We start from the raw sequence: 18,135 nt of genomic DNA on the forward strand, positions 1-18,135 counted from the left end.
GGGCCAGGCAGCACCCTGTGGTGACTGCCAGCCGGTGGCTCTCTGTGCGGGCGAGCCTGCCCTGACGAGGAGGAGGTGGTGGGATGCAAACCCAGGGCCTCCCATATGGTTGATGGGAGCCCAATTGATTGAGCCATGGGCGCGTCCCCCTTGCATTGTTTTGAAACATTTTAAACTAATGATTAAAGAGCATCATCAAAATATTACTAATAACCAAAGTATTTTCCCCAACACACCCTATTATTATCTTTGTATCATTTGTATATGAACATATATAAACAATAAATGTATAATAAAAAATGTAGACTTACAAAGCAAACATGCATTACATCATACAAGGGTTCCACACATCAACCCTCCACCAACACCTTGCATTGTCATAAGACATTTGTTACAGATTATGAAAGAATATTGCTAAAATCTTACTACTAATCATAGTCCTTATCATACATTTTTTATCATTTATTTATTTTTTAATATATTTTTTATGACAGAAGTTGTAAACTTATAAAACAATCATGCACAGGTTCAGAATTCCCAAACAACATCCATCTATCAACACACCACACTGTGGTGGAACATTTGTTTCAGATAAAATAATATCATCTGATTGTTACCACATCCACAATGTACATTTGGCACACATTCTCCATACTGCCTCATTATCAATACAGTACATCTTTGGCATAGATGAAAGAATATTACATTATCACTGCTACCCACAATCCATAGATCACTCCAGCTGCATTTTTCCCATGATTCTCCACAATCCCACCACCCTGCAGTAGTGATGTACATTTTCTCTAGCTCAAAAAGGACACTCTTGCATCTGTACCATCAACCACAATTCTCATCCACTTCTTGGTTTACTGTGTTGTTTAGTTCCTAGATTATTCTCCAGCATTCTGTCAATTGGCATTTACATACCTAGACTACCATTTTCAGCCACATCTCCATTTATAAACTAGCTGTTATTCACTATGTTACCATCCACTCTATACATTTCCACACTTTTACAGTAAAGCTAATTAAAACTTCTACATACATTAAATCAGTAGTTCATCTCCATTCTCCTCTTATCTCCTTTTTTTTTTCAAAATAGTATTTTTTTCCAAGATTTTTATTTTATTTATTTTTTTATTAAAATTATTTATTTTTAAAAATTACATTAAAAAAATACGAGGTCCCAATCAACCCCACCGCCCCCACCCCCCACTGCCCCCACAGCAACACTCTCTCCCATCATCGTGAGACATCCATTGCACCCAGTAAGTACATCTCTGAACATCACTGCACCCCGTAGTCAATGGTCCACATCATAGCCCACATTCTCCCACGTTCCATCCAGTGGGCCCTGGGGGGATCTACAATGTCCTGTAATTGTCCGTGAAGCACCACCCAGGACAACTCCATGTCCCGAAAACGCCTCCACATCTCATCTCTTCCTCCCATTCCCCAAACCCAGCAGCCACCATGGCTACCCTTCCCACACCCATTCCACATTTTCTCTGTGGACATTGGATTGGTTGTGTCCATTGCACATCTATGTCAAGTGGGGGCTTAGATTCCACATGGATACTGGATGCACTCCTCCTGCTTTCAGTTGTAGACACTCTAGGCTCCATGGTGTGGTGGTTGACCTTCTTCAACTCCATGTTAGCTGAGTGGGGTCAGTCCAATAAATCAAAGTGTAGGAGCTGAAGTCTGTTGAGGCTCTGGGCCTGGGTGTCATATTATCAGTCCAGAGATTCAAATCCCCTAAATATATCTTAAACCCCAGCACCAACTACAATTCCAATAAAGTAGCATGCAAGTCTTGTGAGAGGAGATCCCCTCCGAGTCCAATTCCATCATGTAGAAACACCAGCTCCAAAGAAGGGCCATCTGCCATGGCAGTGAACCCCATCTGCCATGACCATAGAACCCGTGGGTCTCTTTATCCCTCAAAAGAACCAATACCTGGGGTTGTATCTACTTTATTTGTCTCTTAGACTCTGCTCAGTTGTGCATAAGGGCATTCCTTCTGACAACCTCCAGACTCTTTTTTAGAGACTCATAGCCTTATAATCTCATTTCTCCTCTCCATTTCCCCCTTACATTAGGTCAAACAGCATTTTGAAGTCGTTATTATATGTAGACAGGGGTATTCTGCTGCTCCATATTGAACCTTTAATTCAAGGTCATTTTCTAGTTGCATCTTCAGCTGGTATGTGGTAGTGATCCCTCGTTGCCAGGGAGGCTCATCCCCGGGTGTCATGTCCCATGTTGGGGGGAATGCACTGCATCTACATGCTGAGTTTGGCTGTGAGAGTGGCCACATTTGAGTAACATGAAGGCTGTCAGGAGGAATCTCCCAGGCACAGTGCTACTCTAGGCCTTGTTCTTATTGCAGGTGTATAGGCTCAAAAGCATAGCCATTAGTATCAGGAACCCACTGTTGGGCCCTCCTTCCTTCCTGGTTCTTGCCGTTGCCCCTGGGGGACTGCCGCTGCTCCCCCAGGGTCCATGACAGTGACCCCTCGGCCAGGGGCCCATTATCCCCCCAGCTGTTGTTTTTAATAGTTTCCACTATGAGTATATCTAGACATTACTATATACCCTGAGCATATGCCCTGTATAACTCCCTGTCAGCCATATATATCCTGTCAATAACATCCTATATCAGTATTCCTCCGCTGCCATTGCTGAACCACTCTGTGATCCAAAACTTCCGCCAGCTCATCACAGATTCCACCCCTGCAGACGTTAACTCGCATCCTTCCTCCACCCCCTGATTTCCAGTAAGCCTCTTTTCCAGACTCTAGCTCTCTGAGGCAGTTTGCTTATTTCTTATCATTGAGGTCATGTAGTATTTGTCCTTCAATGCCTGGGTTGCTTCACTCAACATAAGATTCTCAAGGTTCATCCATGTTATCGCGTGTGATTGTAGTGTATTTGTTCTTACAGCCGAGTAGTATTCCATTGTGTGTATATACCACATTTTATTGATCCACTCGTCTGTTGATGGGCATTTGGATTGATTCCAACTTTTGGCTATAGTGAACAATGCTGCTATGAACATTGGTGTACATATATCAGTTTGTGTCCTTGTTTTCAGTTCTGCTGGGTATATACCCAGCAGTGGTATTGCTGGGTCATAAGGCAAATCTATGGTTAGTTTTTTGAGAAACAGCCAAACTGTCCTCCAGAATGGTTGGATCCTTCTGCATTCCCACCAGCAGTGGATGAGTGTTCCCCTTTCTTCACATCCTCTCCAGCATTTGTATTCTTCTGTTTTTTTCATAGCTGCCAATCTTATGGGAGTAAGATGGTATCTCATTGTAGTTTTGATTTGCATTTCCCGGATAGCTAGCGATTTGGAGCATTTTTTCATGTGCTTTTTAGCCATTTGTATTTCTTATCTCCTTTAAGAATCCACCACCTACCACTAGGGCTTGATGATGTTTTCCTACAATTTCTTCTAGAAGCTTTATGGTTCTTGCTTTTATATTTAGGTTTTGATCCATTTTGAGTTAATTTTTGAATAAGCGTGAGATTAGGGTCCTCTTTCCTTCTTTCGGCTATCGATATCCAATTCTTTCAGCACCATTTGTTGAATGAACTGTTCTGCCCATGCTGTGTGGGTTTGACAGGTTAGTCAAAAATCTCTTGACCATACATGTGAGGATCTGTTTCTGAACCATCGATTTGGTTCCATTGGTCTATGTGTCTGTCTTTAGACCAGTACCATGCTGTTTTTAATCACTATAACTAGGTAATATAATTTGAAGTCTGGAGATGAGAATTTACGTTTCCTTTTTAAGATGTATCTGGCTATTCAGGACCCCTTACCCTTTCAAATAAATTTGATAATCATGTTTTCAATTTTTTTTTTAAATGCTGGTGGAATTTTTAATGGGGATTGCATTGAATCTGTATATCAATTGAGTAGGATTGACATCTTTATGATATTTAGTCTTCTAATCCATGAGCATGGAATGTTCTTCAAGCTATTTAGGACTTCTTTGATTTCTTTTAACACTGAGTTGCAAGTTTTCTGAACACAAGTGCTTTACATTGTTGGTTAAGTTTATTCCTATTTGAGTTTTTTTCTGTCATATTTTATTTCCCCCACTCTTTTGACACTTTTGGTTAATTTTTTTATATAATCTTCATTTCTAGACTTTCCAGGCCTTTTTCTCCTGTATTTTCTTTTCAGGCTATAGCACACCCTGCAGCATTTCCTGAAAATCTGGTCTCTTGGTTAGAAATTATCTCAGTTTCCTTTATCAATGAATGTTCTAATCTCACCCTCATTTTTGAAAGACAATCTTGCCAGATATAAGATTCTTGGCTAGAAGTTTTTCTTTTATAGTGTCTTGAATATATCATAACACTTTCTTCTTGCCTACATGATTTCTGGTGAGAAATCAGCACTTAATCTTATTGGGTATCCCTTATATATTATGCATTGCTTTTCTCTTGCTTTCTCAGAATCTATCTTTGACTTTGGCACTTGACATTCTGATTACTAAGGGTCTCAGAGTTGGTCTATTCAGACATTTTTGGATGGGATTATGTTGTGCTTCTTGGACATGAATATCTATGTCCTTCAATAGGGTTGGGAAATTTTCTACCATTATTTCTTCAAATATTCCCTCTGCCCATTTTACCTTCTCTTCTCCTTCTTGGACACCCATGACATATATGTTTGCACATCTTTTGCTGTCTTAAGTTCCCTGAAACATTGTGGGATTTTTTTCTGTTCTTTTCTTCATATGTTCTCTTGTATGTTCACTTTTAGAGGCCATTTCTTCAAGCTCACCAATCCTTTCTTCTGCCTCTCAAATCTGCTATTATATGACTCCAATGGTTTTTAAAATTTCATTTATTGTGCCTTTCATTCCCATGAGATCTGCTATTTTTCTATGTATGCTTTCAAATTCTTCTTTGTGCTCATCCAATGTCTTCTTAATATCCTTAATCTCTTTAGCCATCTCATTGAATTTATTAAGGAGTTTTGTTTGAACATCTATGCTTAGTTGCCTCAACTCCTTTATGTCATCTGGAGGCTTATCTTATACCTTTAACTGGGCCATATCTTCCTGTCTCTTGGTGTGGATTGTAATTTTTTGTTGGTGTCTTGGCATCTGGCTTACTAGAGCATTTATTCTGGGTACAATTTTCTCTTTAGTTTAGGGCTTCTGCCCTTTCTCCCTTGCTGGTTGTGCAGTAGTAGCCAAGGATTTAGTTGGTGCTATAAGCTGTGGAGGCTCAAGTCGCCCTCATTGCCCCAGGGACTGAAGAAGCATCTCCTAACTTTCTCCTTTGCCAGAGGTAGCATAGAGTCACAGCTTTGTGGAATAATCCAAGTCATGCAGGCCTAGACGGTAGTTGCCCAAAGAGACTGATGAAGATTCACACCCCTTTCTTCCCTGCCTGGGGCAGGAATGGAGCTGCAGGTGGAGCAGTAATTTATGCAGTGTGGATCCAAGATGACTGCAGTTGCCCTGGTAGACTTCTGATTTTTTAGTCTATGCCAGTCAAAGTTACCTGCGTTCACCTAGATAGGCTGGTACAAGGCCTGCCAGCCTCCTCCCCACCAGAGGTGGGGCTGAAGCTTAGACTAGGGCTGCAGGCTGATTTGGTTGAAACAAACCAGTTCTCACCATCACTGTATCTCAGTCATCTTGGCTTCCCCTCAGGCTGGGGGCAGAATCAAAATGGCAGCCCTGGCCTCTTTCTAACTTGGATAGATTCACACCTTAGCTGTTCCTAGGGATATACCTTAGCCAGCCGAGTCTACTAATCAGTATCCAAAATCAGTGGCCAACTGTCTCTTCCTCCCCTGTTTTTGGGAGATGGATTTTCCAATTCTAGCCACAGAACAACTTCCAGGACAGCTTGTGCTGCCAAAGTAGGACAATCATCAGACTCTGGCTTGGCCAGTAATTTCCTGGAGAGAATGACACAGGTCCCCCCAGCTTCCTCCCTTCCAGAAGTGGGGCTCAGGCTTGGTTAGACCTGCAATATGATCTAGACGGAAAGAAGCTGGTTGTACCAGCACTGTGATTTTCAGTCCATCCGACTTCCCCTCATGTCACTGGCCTCCTTCTGACTTGGACAAGCTCAAACTTTAGCTGTTCTCAGGATTATACTTTAGCCCACTGAATTTACTCATCAGTAGCTGAAGTTGGTGCCCAGCTGTCTCTTCCTCCCCCAATTTTGGGAAGTGGAGCTTTCAATTCCAGCTACAGAACAGCTCCCAAGGTGGCTTGTGCCTCCAATGGAGGACAGGCACTGGCCCTGGGGCATGGAGTATTTTACTTATGAGTCTTCTCTGCAGATGGGCAGTCTACTCCTTCCATTCCTTCAAGGATGTGGCAGAATGCTCCTCTGGTCTCCTGGAGCCCCCAAGCAGGTGCTTCAGCTAGCTCAGCTAGCTCTGGGTGTTTACTAACTGCCCTGTAGCAGGAGGTGACTCTAGGAGCTCCTTACTCTACCACCATCTAGCTGGTTGTCTGTCTACCCACTCTTTCTTTATTTTAATATTCAAAATCTTTCTTTTATCCTTTTAAGGTGACTTCCACAGATTCTTCTAGTTTACTTCAGAGACATTATGACAGTAAGAGGTGAGACTTGACAACCACAAAACTCTCAGAGACCTTCATTTTTTTCCACATTCTTAGAGAGTTCAAATTCCAGTCACTACTTGGTGAGTTGGTGATTGTTTCTTTATATTATTAACAAATAGCTATTCAGATGTATTGGAGCACTAGGATTAAAAAAAAGAAATTCAAGATTTCCAAAGTTTGAAGAACTTTCAGAGATTATATAGCATTTTTATGTTAAAAACCTCATATTATTTTGATGCATTATTGCAAATGATAAGCATAGAATAGTGCATAGAAAGATACACTTAAAAATCTTAACAGACCTGGATGAGTGCCATAGAGGATTTTTTCCCTTTGTATTTTTCAGAGTTTCCTAATTTTATTCATTAATATTCTTCTGCATTTATTAATTAAACATTATAATTAAAAGTTAAAGTAGCACGTAAAGACTGATTAAGTATTCCAAAACATGTTTTTTCTTAAATAGCTACATGTAAAAGTCCCTTATTTTGGGAATAGTAATTTATCAATAATAGCTTTTAGAGAGAGATTGAGAGTTCTCTGAATTTAATATATTACTTCTGATAATTGGAATCATTCTGAAAAGACCTGTGATTTGTGGAAGAACCAGGAAGAAATAAGATGAAAAGAAGACTTGAAATAAGACAAAGACACAATTTGAACCACCTAAGATTATTACTGATTTTCCTACCTTCCTCCTCAGATTGCTCATTACTAATCATAGAAACACTATTGATTTTTTACATATTAATCTTGTATCCTGCCACTTTTCCGAATTCATTTATTAGATCTAGTAGCTTTTTCTAGTTTTTTGGGGAATTTTCTAGGTATAGAATCATATCATCTGTGAATAGCTAAAGTTTTACTTCTTCCTTTTCTATTTGGATGCTTTTTATTTCTTTTTCTTGTCTGATGCTCTAGCTAGAAACTCTAGCACTATTTTGAACATGGGCAAAAGACTGAAATAGAGGATCAGAGTCAAGATGGTGTCAGTGTAAGTGTGCACTCAACACCTTTAAAAAAAAACAGCTGAAAAGGAGCGAGATCCTGCCTGAGTGAGCTGTTTTGGGACCCCACAGAGCGGGAGTGTTCAGGGCATCAATCTGCATGGAACAGGACAAAGAAATAAAAAGCCCAAGGGAAAACCATGAGTTTTTCACCCTGGTGGCTAGAAATGGTGGGTGGCTAAGCCCCACCCTCAAGGCAAAAAGCCACTGTGAACCCCAGATTCACACCACTCACCAAGTGCAAGGGAGCATTCTCTGGGATTAAGAAGGTTCTTTCTTTGTGGGTTTGGTTACCTGGACTCCCTTTGAACTTCAGGGAATGTATCAGCGGCAAGATGTGGCCCTGGGAAGAGGGGAGAGGCGAATCTGCGGAGGCAGCCTGATTCATGTATCCAACCTGGGAGAGAGGAACTTGGATTGGAGGAGAGGGAGTCAGGCAGTTGACTGGTCGGGTGCTGAATACTATCAAAATTTCAACTCCCGTCAGGGAGGCAGGCATTAGGGTGTGCTTAATACCTTCCAAGAGCCTATTTAGGGTCCCTAGGAGGAGGGGGAGGTCTGGAAGAGGATTGAGAGTCCTTTCTCTGTGGTAAGTTTGGAGACAGGGTCCCATTTGAATTTCAGAAGGGAATTCAACCTGGTCAGGCGAGGTGAAAAGGGATGGGATCACACAGGCTATCAAGTCCTGCTGACCCGGGAGAGATAGCAGTAAGAATAGAAAGGGGGCAGGCACAGACAGATTTCTAATCAGCAGGAATCTCCCCAACTGCAAAGAGCCCAACCTGCCCTAGGGAGAGTGACTGGAAAGCCTTCCAGCTGGTAGACCCAACAAGAAAATTTGGCTCAGTGAAGGAGTCTCTGTTTTGAATATATGAGGTCCCTGGCTCAATTCCCTGCTCTCCTTAGATCAGTGATCTATGGGGTATCAATCACCCAGCTGATACTTTAGGACAAGGAACACATAGTATTTTTATATTAGCTTCTCTTGGGTCTCTTATTTTTCTCAAAAAAGATTCTTTTTTTAAAAGTTAACTTAATTTACTTGCTAAACCTGATTCAAAACATGAAGAAGGCAGGCTACTAGGTAATTGATAGATTATTAAGAAAAAAACAACATAGCAGCCCGAGAAGCTCCTCAGGGACCTAAGTGGGAAGGCTTTTTTTCCTAAGTTTTTGTTTGATTGCTTGATTGTTTCTTTGTTTGTTTGTTTTTTTCCTCTTCCCACCCTTTGTGTGTTTTTTTTTAAAATTAGGTGCTGCTGTCTTGTTTCGTTTGCTGTGTTTCCCCCTTCCTTTGTTTCCCCTTTATTTTTGTATACCAATTTTATCTACCTATGCTATATCTTTTCCTTCCCTCATCTTCCTATCCTCTGCTTTCTGTTTTTGTTCTTACATTCGACCTCTTTGTTTAGTCTTCCATTTGTCTTGTTTTAAGCTCTATCTCCTCTATTCTCTTTTTTCTTTCTTTTTAAAATTTTTCTCTTACTGTCTCTTCTCTTATCATTCTGACCTCTTAATTCTAAATATTTTTCTCTATTTGGTTTTTTGTTTCATTGTTTGTCCCAACCTTTTTATTCTCATTCCTCTGCACTTCTTACATGAGTTAATTATTTATTTTCCTAGGTCTTATATGGTTCCTCTTCTACATTTTACTTATTATTTTTACTATTATTCTTTTTTGCTTTTTACCTCTTTCCCTTTCTTTGGCCCTAATCTCTTTCTTTCAAGGGAACATAGACAACAGCAAGGAAATAGAATAAGAGAAACAAAGAGTCAGAGAGAAAACTTACCACACACACTAAAGAAGCAACTAAATAAAACCCTAGAGTAGAGAGAGAAATTAATCAACTGAATAAACTCATCCTGATAAAAAGATGACCAGACAGTAACAAAAATTTGCAAACCATACCAAGAAACAGGAAGACATGGCCCGGTCCAATGAACAAACTAAAAATCAGGAAGAGATGCAACAAACTAAAAATCAGGAAGAGATGCAGACCATCAAACAACTAATCAAAGCTTTCCAAATAAATATCATGGACCAACTTAATGAAGTGAAGGAAGAGATTAAGGATATTAAGAAGATTAAGGATATTAAGAAGATACTGGGAGAACATATTGAAGAAACTGTTAACATACATAAAAAGATAATGGATATGATGGTGATGAAAGGCACAATCCAAGAAGTCAAGAATACACAGGAAGCACATACAGCAGATTTGAACAGGCAGAGAAAAGAATTAGCATTGTGGAAGACAGTACATCTGAAACCAAACAGATAGTAGAAAAGATTGATAAAAAGAAAAAAATTCAGCATGGACTTAGGGATCTGAATAACATCACAAAATGCTCAAACATAAGCATTATAGGCATCCTAGAGGAAGAAGAGGAGGGAGAGTGGATAGAAGGAGTGTTAGAGGAAATAGTAGCTGAAAACATCCCAACCCTATTGAGGGAGATAGATGTACATGTCCAGGAAGCACAGCATACCCCAAACAGTATAAATCCCAACAGGCCTACTCCAAGACATATACTTGTCAAATTGTCCTATGCTCAAGACAAAGAGAGAATACTGAAAGCAGCAAGAGAAAAGAGAACCATCATATACAAGGGAAGTTCAATAACATTAAGTGCTGATCTCTCATTAGAAACCAGGGAGGCAAGAAGGCAGTGGTATGACATAGTTAAGTTCCTAAAAGAAAAAAACTTCCAGCCAAGAATTCTCTAGCCAGCATAGCTGGTATTCAAAAATGATGGAGAATTCAAAATATTCACAGATAAACAGAAATCAAGAGAGTATGCCAATAAGAACCTGCCCATCAAGAAATACTAAAGGGAGTACTGCAGGTTGAAAGGGGAAGAAAAGGAGAGAGAGTTGAGAGTTGGAGGAGAGTATAAGAAAAAATTAATAAACAACAAAAAGAGGAATAAAAACAACATATGGCATACATCAACCCAAAGAAAATATGACTAATGTAAGTAATTCCTTGACAGTAATAACACTGAATGTTAATAAATCAAATTCACCAGTCAAGAGACACAGATTAGCAGAAAAGATAAGGAAATATGACCCATTTATATGCTGTCTATAAGAAGCCCACCTTAGACCCAGGGATTCAGGGAGGCTGAAAATTGAATGGCTGGAAAACAATCTTACAAGCAAACAACAATCAAAAAAGAGTGGGAGTAGCTATACTAATATAGGACATAATAGATTTTAAATGCAAACGTATTTTAAGAGACAAAGAAGAGCACTGTATATTAGTAAAAGTGATAATCTTTCAAGAAGAAAGAACAATAATAAATATTTATGCACCAAACTAATATCAAACACTGGAAAAACTAAGTAGAGAAAAAGAGGCCTCTAAAATTATCCTGGAGAACTTTACTACACCATTATCACCATTATAAAGAACATCTTGACAGAGAATCAATAAAGAAACAAAGACTTCAAATAATACATTAGAGGATCTGGGCCTAATTGATATATACAGAACACTATACCCAAATACAGCGAGACATATTTTCTTCTTAAGTCTGCATGGATCATTTTCCAAGATAAACCACATGGTAGGCCACAGAACAACTCTCAATTATTTCAGAAAAATTTAACTTATACAAAGCAATTTCTCTGACAAAAGATAGAATGAAGCTGGAAATTAGTAAAGGCCAGAGAAACAGATGTGGCAGACACACAGTGGGTCAAGGAGGTAATTTAAAAAGAAATAAGCAGCTACCTTGAACTGAATAAAAATAACAACACAACATATCAAAACATATGGGATGATGGGATGCAGCAAAAGCTGTACTGAGAGGGAAATTCATAACCATAAATGTATATATCAAAAAAGAAGAGTTAAAATTGAAGACCTAACTGCACACTTAGAGGAATTAGAAAAAAAACAACAAACTAACCTCAAAGGAAGCAGAAAGAAGGAAATAACAAAGATTAGAGCAGAACTAAGTAAAAAAAAAAAACACTAGAAAAATAAACAAAACAAAGAGTTGGTTATTTGAGAAGATCTATAAAATTGACAACCCCTTAGCTAGACTAATGAAGGAAAAAAAAAAAGAAAAGACACAAATACACAAAAAGAGAAATGAGGTAGGGGAGACTACCACTGACTCCACAGAAATAAAGAGTATCATAAGAATATACTTTGAAAAATTATATGCCAACAAGGAGGATAATTTAGAGGAAATGAACAAATTCCTAGAAATACACAAGCAGCCTACACTGACAAAAGAAGAAATTGATGAACTCAACACACCAATCACAAGTAAAGAGATGGAATCAGTCATTAAAAACCTCCCATCTAAGAAGAGCCCTGGGCCAGATGGCTTCACACGTGAATTCTACCAAACATTCTGGAAAGAACTAACACCAATTTTGTTTAAACTCTTCCAAAAAATAGAATTAGAAGGAGCATTGCGTAACTCATTCTATGATACCAACATTACCCTAATACCAAAGACATACAAAGACATCACAAGAAAGGAAAATTACAGACCAATCTCTCTAATGAACCTAGATGCTAAAATCCTCAACAAAATACTTGCTAATCATGTTTGACAACACATCTAATGAAGTGGGTTTAATTCCTTGAATGCAAGGTTGTTTCAACGTAAGAAAATCAATCAATGTAATATACCACATAAACTGATCAAAAGAAAAAAAATCATATGATCACCTCTATAGACACAGAAAAAGCATTGGACAAAATACAGCACCCTTTCTTGATAAAAAACACTGCAAAAGATAAGAATAGAAGGAAACTTCCTCAACATGATAAAAGGTATATATGAAAAACCCATAGCTAACATCATTCACAATGGTGAAATCCTAAAAGCTCTCCCTCTAAGATCAGGAACAAAACAAGGATGCCCACTATCACCACTCCTATTTAACATTGTGTTGGAAATACTTGTTCAAGCATTTAGGGAAGAAAAAGATGTAAAAGACATACAGATTGGAAAGAAAGATGTCAAAATTCCACTATTTTCAGACAACATGATCCTATACATAGAAGCCCTAAGAAATCTACAACAAAGCTCCTAGACTTATAAATGAGTTCAGTAAAGTCACAGGTTATAAGATGAATGCACAAAAATCAGTAGCATTTCTGTATACCGATAATAAGCAATCTGAGGAGGAAATCAAGAAAAATAATAAGGGCCAAAAGAATGAAATACCTAGAAATAAATTCAACTAAAGATGTAAATGCCTTATACACAGAAAATTACACAACACTGTTAAAGGAAGTCAAAGAAGACTTAAATAAATGGAAGAATATTCCCTGTTCATGGATGGGAAGACTAAATATCATTAATATGTCTATTCCACCCAAACTGATCTACAGATTTGATGCAATCCCAATAAAAATCAACCCAACATTTTTTACTGAATTGGAAAAACTAACTATGAAATTTATTTGGAAAGGAAAGAGGTCCTGAATAGCCAAAGACATATTGAAAAAGAAAAATGAAATTGGAGGAATCACACTACCTGACTTTAAAACATACTACAAAGTTACATTGGTCAAAACTGCATGGTATTGGCACAAGGATAGACATACCCACTAATGGAAACAAATTGATTATTCTGATACAGATCCTCATATATACAGTCATCTGATATTCAGCAAGGCCACCAAGCCCACTTAACTGGGAGAGAATGACCTCTTCAAAAAATGGTGCTTGGAGAACTGGATATTCATATCCAAAAGAATGAGAGAGGAGCACCATCTCACACCTTATATAAAAGTTAACTCATGATGGATCAAAGATCCAAATATAAGACAAGACCATAAAAACCTTGGAAGATAATGTAGAGAAGCATCTACAGGACCTTGTAGTAGGAAATGGTTTCATGAACTTCACATGCAAAGCACAGGCAGCAAAAGAAAAATTAGATAAATGGGGCCTCTTCAAAATAAAAACACTTTTGCACCTCAAAGGATTTTGTCAAGAAAGTGAAAAGACAGCCTACCCAATGGGAGAAAATACTTGGTAACCTTTTATCTGATAGAAGCCTAATATCCAGCATATATAAAGAAATCCTATATCTCAAAAATAAGAAGACAAACAATCTATTTAAGAAGTGAGCAAGTGACTTGAACAGACACTTCCCTGAAGAAGAAATACAAATGGCTAAAAAGCACATGAAAAGATGCTTGACATCACTAGCTATTAGGGAAATGCTAATCAAAACTACAATGAGATTTCATCTTATACTAATTAGACTGGTGATCATTAAAAGAAGAGAGGATTACAAGCGTTGCAGAGGATGTGGAGGAATGGGAACTCTCATCCAGTGCTGGTGGGAATGTTGAATGATCCAGTCACTGTGGGGGACAGTTTGGCGGTTCCTAAAATACTAACTATAGACCTGCCATATGATCCAACAATTCCACTGCTCAGTATATACCCAGAAGAATTTTTTTTCTTATGTTTAAACCTATCATTATTTCATTTTCCTATTAATTCTATTTGGCAATATTTTTGGCTTCATTTTTGAAGATGTTTCAGACCACAGAAGGGTTACAACTGTGGCAGGGGAGAATCATTGTTGTGGGGTATCAGTGATGGGGGATACATGGGAGGAAGTTCACCTGAGCATACATATAAAGTATATAAATATGTTCAAATGTTCATGGGGCATTGTCACAGTGGGTAGAGATTCACACAATAACTGAAAGAATATTGAATTCCCATTCTGGGGAGCTGTGCAACATTCTCTAATGAAACAGCAACAATTGCTGAAGAGCAGAGTGATGACTACTGAAAAAGGATGGTCCTTTGGAGGGCCATTGATATTGACAATTATCCTTATGCTCCCGAAATTGCAACTTAGCTTAGTGCTGTAGGGTGTGTAAGAGTTGCCTCCTGAGAGCCTCCCTGTGCTTAAATGGTGTCCCTCTCTAAGCCAAACAGCATACAAATGCATTACCTCCCCCCGCTCCATGTGCAACATGACTCCCAGGGATGAACCTCCCTGGCACCAAGGGATCACTACCAAGCACCAACTAGCAGTGCGACTGGAAAAAGACCTTAAATAAAAGAGGAAAAAGTAAAGACAAATGAGTTTATGTGGCTAAGAGACTTCAGAATGAGTCAGGAAATCATCCAGAGGTAACATTTATGCACATTTCAGCAGGATCTCATAGACTGACAAAGTAGATACTACTTACTCCAAAGAGTGGCACTCCTGAGGGCTCTGGAGACACGCAGGTCCTACAGTCATGGCAGATATCTCTGGTGCCTTGCCAGTGGGCCCTACTTTGGAGTTTGTGCTCCCCAGTGTTACAGAGCCGTACACAGTTGCGACTTCTCTACACATGTCTCTTCTGTCTCTTCTATTTGAACCAATAGTTGGTGCTGGAGGTGGTAGGTGTACATCCATGAAACTTGAATCTTTGGGCTGTCTATGTGCCATCTGTGCCCTGGGCCTCAGTGAAGTTGCAACACCTATTCTCCAGTTCATTAGACTCACCCAGGATAACTAACAAAGAGGTGAGGATGGACAACCACTATACGAAAGAACCGAGAGTGTCTTCAACTGCAACCAAGAGAGTCCCATCCATCAGCCTTATGGGATAGAGGACATCTCTCACTTAGAGGTGGAGTGAGCATCACCACTCCAGAATCCTCAGGACTGAGAAATAAAATATGGACTAGAGTGGACTTACTTGTATTCTACTATAGACTTATTATGATTCTAGCAATGAAAGAAATTATATCACTGATGTGGAGACAGTGGCCACTGGAGTTGCTGAATGCAAGGAGAGGTAAAAGGAGGTGAAATATGGGGCATTTTCAGGACTTGGAATTGCCCTGAATGATATTGCAATGGCAGACACAGGCCATTATATATCCTGCTATAACCTACAGAATGGAATGGGAGAGAGTGTAAACTACAATGTAAACTATAATCCATGCTCAGTGGCAATCCTCCAAATGTTCTCTTCAATTGCAATGAATGAACCACACTAATGAATGAAGTTGTTATTGTGGGAGGGGTGGGAGGTTTGGGGAGTGGGACATATGGGGATCCCTTAAATTTTTTATGTAACATTTTATGTAATCAAAGTATCTTTTAAAAATAAATAAAAAATATATTAAAAAAAGAAAGAAGTTGTTACTGTGGGGAAAGGTGGAAGGTGTGGGGAGTGGAGCATATGGCAATTCCTTATTTTTGTGTGTAACCTTTTGTGTAATCTAAGTATCTTTAAAAAAATAAAAATATATATATTTTAAAAGACTTAAATAGACATTTCTCCCAAGAGGAATTACAAATGGTGAAAAACCACATGAAAAAAATGTTCAGTAGCACTAGATATTAGGGAAATTTACATCAAAAGTACAGTGAGATACATCATCTCATGCCTCATAGAATAGCCATTATTTTAAAAAAAGAAAAAAAAAAAGAAAACAAGTTGCTAGAGAGGGTGTGGAGAAATAGGAACACTCCTTCACTGTTGGAGGGAATGTGGAATGGTGCATCCTCTATGGGAGACAGTTTGGCAATTCCTCAGGAAGCTAAATAAAGAACTGCCATATGACCCAGAATCCTTCTACCAGGAATATATCCAGAAGGACTGTAAACAGTGACATGACCAGACATTTGTACTTCGATGTTCATAGCAACATTATTTACAATTGCCAAAAGATGGATAAATGGGACCTCTTCAAATTTAAACACTTCTGTGTTTCAAAGGTGTTTGAATGGATAAGCAAAACGTGTATACTGCTGTAAGAAGAAATGAAATTTGGACACATGTGATAACACTGATGAACTTTGAAGACATTATGCCAAGTGAAATAAGCCAGACACAAAAGGACATATATTGTATGTTCTCATTAATATGAACTAAATATGAAGACTATACAAATGGAGTTAAAACCTAGGCTATAGGTTACAAGGAGATAGGATGCGGACTCAGAAGGGTTACTGATGCTTTATGCATGTAGAATTTTCAATTAGCTTGACTGTAAAAGTGTGTAAATGGATAGAGTTGATGGTAACACATTATAGTGAATTTAGCTAACACAGCTAGTTTATTAAAGGGATTGTGACTAAAAGGAGTAGTCGAGGGTTGTAAATGTCAATTGATAAAAAGCTACAGAATAATCAAGGAACTGAATAACATAGAGAACCCAGAGATGGATGAGAATTGTTATTAATAGCACAAATACTTCCATGAACTAGTTCTTCCATGAACTAGAACAAATACATGTCACTAGTACAAGGTGGTGAGAATATGGTGATACATGGGGAAAATACAATTGATGTGACTTATGGACTATACTTAACAGTAATATTGTAATATTCTTGCATCAATGTCAAAGAAGGTGCTATATCAGCACTAAGGGTCAATAACAAGGGAATGGAAATTTTCCTTTTGGAGTAAGGAAAACATGGAAAGATTTCCTGAGGCGATGACTGAACAACTCTAATGAAATTGAAAGCCACTGAGTGTACACTTTGGATAGAATGCACAAGACATGGGACTGTTTAATACAATGAGCCATGTGGTGGAAGATGGACTGTGATTATCAGCACAACGTGAGAGTGTTCTCTTATGAATGGTAACAAGGGTACAATACTAATACATAGTGTAAACCATAGGGAGTGTATGGAAAAACATTCCAAGTGTATGCTATGGAATAGTTTGATCATGTTTTTCATAATCTGTAACAAATGTTCCACTACAATGTAAGGTGGAGGGATGATGTATAGGAATTCTGTACATTATATATGATTATTTTGTAAACTCACAACTTCTCTAATAAAAAAATGAAAAAAATAATAATTTTAATTTCAGAACCCCTTAGATTGTACAGATACATTTATATGTGTGTATGTATATATTTATGTCATGTGCGTAGCTGTTAAACTGGAAATGGTTATTTCATTACGTGGGGATTTTTGCTTTCCAATAAAAACTTTTGTATCCTGAATCAAATCCAAACTTTAAAGCAATTCTTCAGGTTTTGTAAAGGACAAGTAACTCCCCCAGCACTGCAGTCAAAGTCAAAAGAAAGCAGACCTAGTAGGCACCCCACTCCTCACAGACTTTGGAATCTTGAATTTCGTTTTTTCAGTGATAGTTCTCCAACATATCTGAATACCTATTTGTTAATAGTACAAAGTAGCAATCTCTATCATTCTTACCTGTAACTCATACAACTTTACTGGCATCTCCTCTATTTTAAGAGCTTATTTTGTTCTTTTAGTGGCAAGTTGTCTTTACTAACAACAAGGTATTTACATTACTGGTATCCAAATTGATATTTTACTTTGCATGTTTTATCCTCCAGAATTGAAAAATTAGAGTAATTTTAAATGAAGCAATACTTGTAATGCTGCAAATTATTTTGATACAACTCTTGCCAACTGGCTACAATAAAAGAGTCAGATCAAAATGTAAGACCACTTTTCTTTAGTAGTAAATAATGTTCTTTCCCTATATCAAATACTTGAGTCTCCTCCATTTCTCTCATTGAAGGGAAAG

The sequence above is a fragment of the Dasypus novemcinctus genome, chromosome 1 (assembly GCF_030445035.2).
Source record: "Dasypus novemcinctus isolate mDasNov1 chromosome 1, mDasNov1.1.hap2, whole genome shotgun sequence".
In the NCBI taxonomy this organism is placed as follows: domain Eukaryota; kingdom Metazoa; phylum Chordata; class Mammalia; order Cingulata; family Dasypodidae; genus Dasypus; species Dasypus novemcinctus.